Here is a 6,290-nt window from a genome sequence, read left to right on the forward strand (position 1 = left end):
AAGGGCTAGAGATGGGTGACAGTGTGGGTGATGTAATCTCGGAGTTTCACATTAACATTAATTCTCACCGTTTTAGTACCTCAACCAATCAGCTGTATCTGAAACTGTCGACAATGGGAATCTTTTTGCTTTTGCTTGAATTAACTTCATTTCTGGGTGTTTTGTATCTGTGAATGAACTTAAAATAAGTGCTTTAACTTTGTACATTAATCTCCTGTGTGGGACCTTGTCGAAAGCCTTCTAAAAGTCCAAATCCACCACATCAACTGGTTCTCCCTTGTCCACTCTACTGGAAACATCCTCAAAAAATGGTGCTGGTCACGTCTCCCTGTCTCTGTGATACACAGAATCATAGAATCTTACAGCACAGAAGGTGGCCATTCGGCCCATCACGCCTGTGAAAGATCTGTCTAATTAGTCCCACTCCCCAGCTCTTTCCCCGTAACCCTGCAAATCAGTCCTCTTCCAGTACATGTCCAATGGCCTTTTGAATCTGCTTCCACCGCCCTTTCAGATGGTGCATTCCCGATCGCAACAACCCTCTGTGTGAAAAACATATCTCCTTATTTCTCCTCTAGTTCTTTTGCCAATGATTTTAAATCTCTGACCTCTGGTTACTGACCACTTGCTGGAGGAATTCAGGACATTTGCAAAATACCATCAGACTGCAGCTAAAAACATTTCTAGGACATTCTCCCCACCAATATAAATCACAAAAGTCCCTGCTAGTTCCTTCGTAAACATTCCCTTCCTCCACCACCGGCGCACCGTGGCTGCAGTGTGCACCATCTACAAGATGCACTGCAGCAACTCGCCAAGGCTTCTTCCACAGCACCTCCCAAACCCGCGACCTCCACCACCTAGAAGGACAAGGGCAGCAGGCGCATGGGAACACCACCACCTCCACGTTCCCCTCCCAGTCACACACCATCCTGACTTGGAAATATATCGGCCGTTCCTTCATCGTCGCTGGGTCACAATCCTGGAACTCCCTCCCTAACAGCACTGTGGGAGTATGTTCACCTCATGGTCCAAGGAGATAATGAGAGTTCAGAGCAAATATGTTCCCACCAAGAAAAAGGGTGGGACTCTCAAGTCTAGAGCCCCTGGGTGTCGAGAGGAATACAGGGTGGGATATGTGGAAGAATAGAAGCTCATGTCAGATACTGAGGGCTCAATACTGCAGCAAGCCGAGAGGGGTATAGAAAGTGCAGGGGTGAAATTAAAAGGGAAATTAGGAAAATAAAGAGAGAGCATGAAAAGATATTGGCAAGTAACATTAAGGAAAACCCAAAGATGTTTTTATAAATACATAAAGAACAAGAGGATAACTAAAGAAAGAGTCCTCATCATCATAGGCAGTCCCTCGGAATCGAGGAAGACTTGCTTCCACTCCTGAAGTGAGTTCTTTGGTGGCTGAACAGACCAATACGAGAGTCACAGACTCTGTCACAGATGGGACAGACAGTGGTTGAGGGAAGGGGTGGGTGGGGAGTCTGGTTTGCCGCACGCTCCTTCCGCTGCCTGCGCTTGATTTCTGCACGCTCTCGGCGACGAGACCCGAGGTGCTCAGCGCCCTCCCGGATGCTCTTCCTCCACTTAGGGCGGTCTTTGGCCAGGGACTCCCAGGTGTCGGTGGGGATGTTGCACTTTATCAGGGAGGCTTTGAGGGTGTCCTTGTAACGTTTCCGCTGCCCACCTTTGGCTCGTTTGCCGTGAATGAGCTCCGCATCGAGCCTGTTAGAGACCAAAAAGAAAGCTTGTGTTTGGAGGCAGAAGATATGGGTATGGTTTTTAATGAATTCTTTGCGTCTGTCTTCAAAAAAAGAGAGGGACGATGCAGACATTGTAGTTAAGGAGAAGGAATGTGAAATATTAGATGAGATAAACATAGTGAGAGAGGAAGTATTAAAGGGTTTCACATCTTTGAAAGTGGATAAATCTACGGGGTGGGGTGGGGAGAGGGGCTATCGGCTCCCTGGGAAATTGCCCAGGAGTTTGTGCCCCGAACTGATGATGATGACATCGCCGTGCCTGGCGACCCCTCAGTGCTGCACGCTGGCCCTTCTCTGCTGCACGGGGGAAATTACAGGGGAGTTCGCCAGCGCCCCGACTCTCGGCTCGGCTCCGCTGACGGCTTCCGAGCGTGGTCCGGGCCACCATCGACAGCCCGGGATTCCGTCTTGGGTGCTGGTCTGCTGGTCCGGTCCCGCGCTGCCCTGGTGGCCCCCGCCAGAAGCCAGGCAGAGTGCGCAGCGGCCACGTCCCCTTTAAGTGAAGGGGAGGGGCGTCGAAGCGCGTCGGTGCAACGGTGGAGCGTCCGCGTAGCGCTTCATTCCCCGCCCGAGTAGGGCCCCGGGACCCGTCCCCACCCTTCCCCCCCCCAAAAGGAAGTGGAGCGGGCGAGATTGTGTTCCACTTCCTTTGAGGGGCGGTAAGGGCAATTCAGTGGTGGGGGCGGGAGTTCTGTGCCGGGAGCAGGAAGTCCCGGCCCCAACTGATTACCGCCCCCAATTGGGGTGCAGGGCAGTTCCAACCCCAATAAATGGTACAACACTGAGAAGTGTAGAGGAACAGCGAGACCTTGGAGTGCAGGTCGACAGATCCCTGCAGGTAGCAGGCCGGGTGGATAAGGTGGTTAAGAAGGCATACGGGATGCTTGCCTTTATTAGCCAAGGCATAGAATACCAGAGCAGGGAGGGTTATGCTCTAGTTTGGCCACAGCTGGAGTACTGCGTGCAGTTCTGGTCACCGCAATACAGGAAAGATGTGATTGCACTAAAGAAGGTGCAGAGGAGATTTACGAGGATGTTGCCGGGGCTGGAGAATTTTAGTTATTCGGAAAGGTTGGATAGGCTGTGCGTAAATTGGCTGCTGCGATTCCTTCATTACAAGGGGAGGACACAAAATATCTGCAAAGGGACATAGACAGGTTAAGTGAGTGGGCAAAAATTTGGCAGATGGAGTACAATGTGGGCAAATGTGAGATTATCCACTTCGGCAGAAAGATCAGAAAAGCAAATTATAATTTAAATGGAGAAAAATTGCAAAGTGCTGCAGTACAGAGGAACCTGGGGGTCCTTTTGCAATGAAACACAAAAAGTTTGTATGCAAGTATAGCAAGTGATCAGGGAGGCAAATGGAATTTTGGCCTTTATTGCAAGGGGGATAGAGTATAAAAGCAGAGAAGTCCTGCTACAGCTGTACACCTGGAGTACTGCGTACAGTTTTGGTCTCAGTATCTAAGGAACGATATACTTGCATTGGAGGTTGTTCAGAGAAGGTTCACTAGGTTGATTCCGGAGATGAGGGAGTTGACTTATGAGGAAAGGTTGAGTAGGTTGGGCCTCTACTCATTGGAGTTCTGAAGAATGAGAGGTGATCATATCGAAACATAAGATAATGAAGGGGCTCGACAGAATGCAGAGAGGATATTTCCACTCATAGGGGAAACTAAAACTAGGGGGCATAATCTCAGAATAAGGGGCCGCCCATTTAAAACTGAGATGAGGAGGAATTTCTTCTCTGAGGGTTGTAAATCTGTGGAATTCTCTGCCCCAGAGAGCTGTGGAGGCTGGGTCATTGAATATATTTAAGGTGGAGATAGACAGATTTTTGAGCGATAAGGGAGTGAAGGGTTATGGGGAGCGGGCAGGGAAGTGGAGCTGAGTCCATGATCAGATCAGCCATGATCTTATTGAATGGCGGAGCAGGCTCGAGGAGCCAAATGGCCTACTCCTGCCCCTATTTCTTATGTTCTTAGAGTAACTATACTTCAAAAAGTACTTTATTGGCTGTAAAGCATTTTTGGACGTCCAGAGGTCGTGAACGGCGCTATACAAATGCAAGTCTTTTATGATCTTATTTAATGGCAGAGCAGCCTCAAGGGGATGTATGGCCTACCCCTGCTCCTCACGCTTATGTTTTATATTGTTATCAGCAGGAATGTCCATTGCAGTAATCACGCTGCCTGTTTACTGACAGGGAGCATTTTTCATTTCAATTATTATTTACTTTGGCCATCGATGGAATAATTGACAAGGGCCTTGTAGACTTGTCGAGGATAACGTACGACTCAGCTTAAAAGAGGAGACTTATGGACAGGTGTGCTTGCTGCCCAGGTATTGTTTTGGGGAAGACCATGTCTTACTCCACACACTGTCTCTCACACGAGGAAGGCCATTCGACCTATCCAGCTATTAAAGGATATAGAGGCACTGGGCCCAAGCCAGGGTGTCCCTGGAGATGGAGCACGCAGTGTCCCACCGGTACGCTCGTGGCCTTCCGTGAGAGGTGGGCGCCGGAGGGACTGGAGTGCATCATCACCCCCGGCAACCAAATTTTAATTTGAACCACTATATCTAAAGTTTAATTTGTTTACGTTTGTCGGTTTTAGTGCGCCCCCTTTTAGCCAGGGGGCACTTGTATAATTTGTGTTTTTGGTGCCCTCAAAAAAACAAAAAAACAAGGGGACACTTGACTGAAAGCTTTTTGAGTGTGACCCCCGCCACCCTTGAACCAGGGGGCACTTGTTTACAGATGCAACAAAAATACTTGTAGAGACCACGTTTCCAACAGTGGGTTGACAATGAACTAAAGGGTCATCAATATAAGATAATCACTGATAAATCCAATCGAGAATTCAGGAGAAACTTCTTTACTCAGAGAAAGTCGAACTCACTACCACAGGGATTGGTTGAGGCGAATATTATAGATGTGTTTAAGGGGAAGGTAAAGGGAGAAAGGAATAGAGGGATATGTTGATGGGGTGAGATGAAGAGGGGTGGGAGGAGGCTCGAGTGGAGTATAAACACCGGCATGGACTCGATGGGCCGAATGGCCTGCTTCTGTGCCGTACATTCCATGTAAGCCTATGTAAGGCTGGGTTTATTTTCTTTGGAGCAGAGGAGGCTGAGGGCAGATTTAATTGAGGTGTGTAAAATTATGAGGAGCCGAGATAGAGCAGATAGGAAGGACCTATTTCCCTTAGCAGAAGAGTCAATAACCAGGGGGGCAGTGATTTAAAGTAGTTGGTGGAAGGATTAGAGGGGAGTTGAGGAGAATTTATTTCACCCAGAGGGTGGCAGGGGTCTGAAACTCACTGCCTATGCCGAATGAGTGTTTTTGCCGGATGAGGGGAGGTCAGTGGCCGGAGGTCGGGGGCGGTGGGGTGGGGTGGGGAGGGAGGAGGTCGGTGCCCCGGGCAGGCCGAGTATTGGCGCGGCCCCAAAAAGTCGGGGTGGAGGTCGGTGGCGTTCTGCACAAGCGCCTCCGGCCTCCGGAATCATGACGAACGAGGGGTGGTCCCGGATAAGGGAGTCCCGGATAAGGGGGTCCAATTTGTATTCAATAATAGCCTTGTGGTTCTCTACAAAGCCTGGGACCAAAAGATAAAATTCTGCAAGCGCTCAGGACGTCAGTCAGCATATATGAAGAGAACAGATTCACATTAGAACCTGTTCCCTTTGCATATTATCAAGGGCATTTACAAACCCAAACTTTCATCAGAATTCCAATAGCCATCATCTCCTTTGAAACTGCATCCAGATCTGTACCATGTTGAGAAACCTTATTTATAAATAGAAAAGTGTCTGATCCCAAAGATGATTGAAAGCCCATCAGTCACATTGCAAAACTAACACTGTTGTTAGAAGCAGCTGGGTGACTAACTTGGAAAATAAATCCTTTCTCTTTTTGAGTTTATTGGCATTGTCTGCCATGCAATAAATACTGTGGCAACAAGAGCGGGTCAGAGGCTGGGTATTCTGCGGCGAGTGTCTCACCTCCTGACTCCCCAAAGCCTTTCCACCATCTACAAGGCACAAGTCAGGAGTGTGATGGAACACTCTCCACTTGCCTGGATGAGTGCAGCTCCAACAAACACTCAAAAAGCTCAACACTATCGAGGACAAAGCAGGTACCGCTTGATCGGCCCCCCATCCACCACCTTCAACACTCACTCCCTCCACCACCGGCGCCCCCTGGCTGCAGTGTGCACCATCTACAAGATGCACTGCAGCAACTCGCCAAGGCTTCTTCGGCAGCACCTCCCAAACCCGCGACCTCTACCACCTAGAAGGACAAGGGCAGCAGGCGCATGGGAACACCACCACCTCCACGTTCCCCTCCCAGTCACACACCATCCTGACTGGGAAATATATCGGCCGTTCCTTCATCGTCGCTGGGTCACAATCCTGGAACTCCCTCCCTAACAGCACTGTGGGAGCACCTCCACCACACGGACTGCAGCGGTTCAAGAAGGCGGCTCACCACCACCTTCTCCAGGGGCA

The sequence above is a fragment of the Pristiophorus japonicus genome, chromosome 15 (assembly GCF_044704955.1).
Source record: "Pristiophorus japonicus isolate sPriJap1 chromosome 15, sPriJap1.hap1, whole genome shotgun sequence".
Lineage (NCBI taxonomy): Eukaryota > Metazoa > Chordata > Chondrichthyes > Pristiophoridae > Pristiophorus > Pristiophorus japonicus.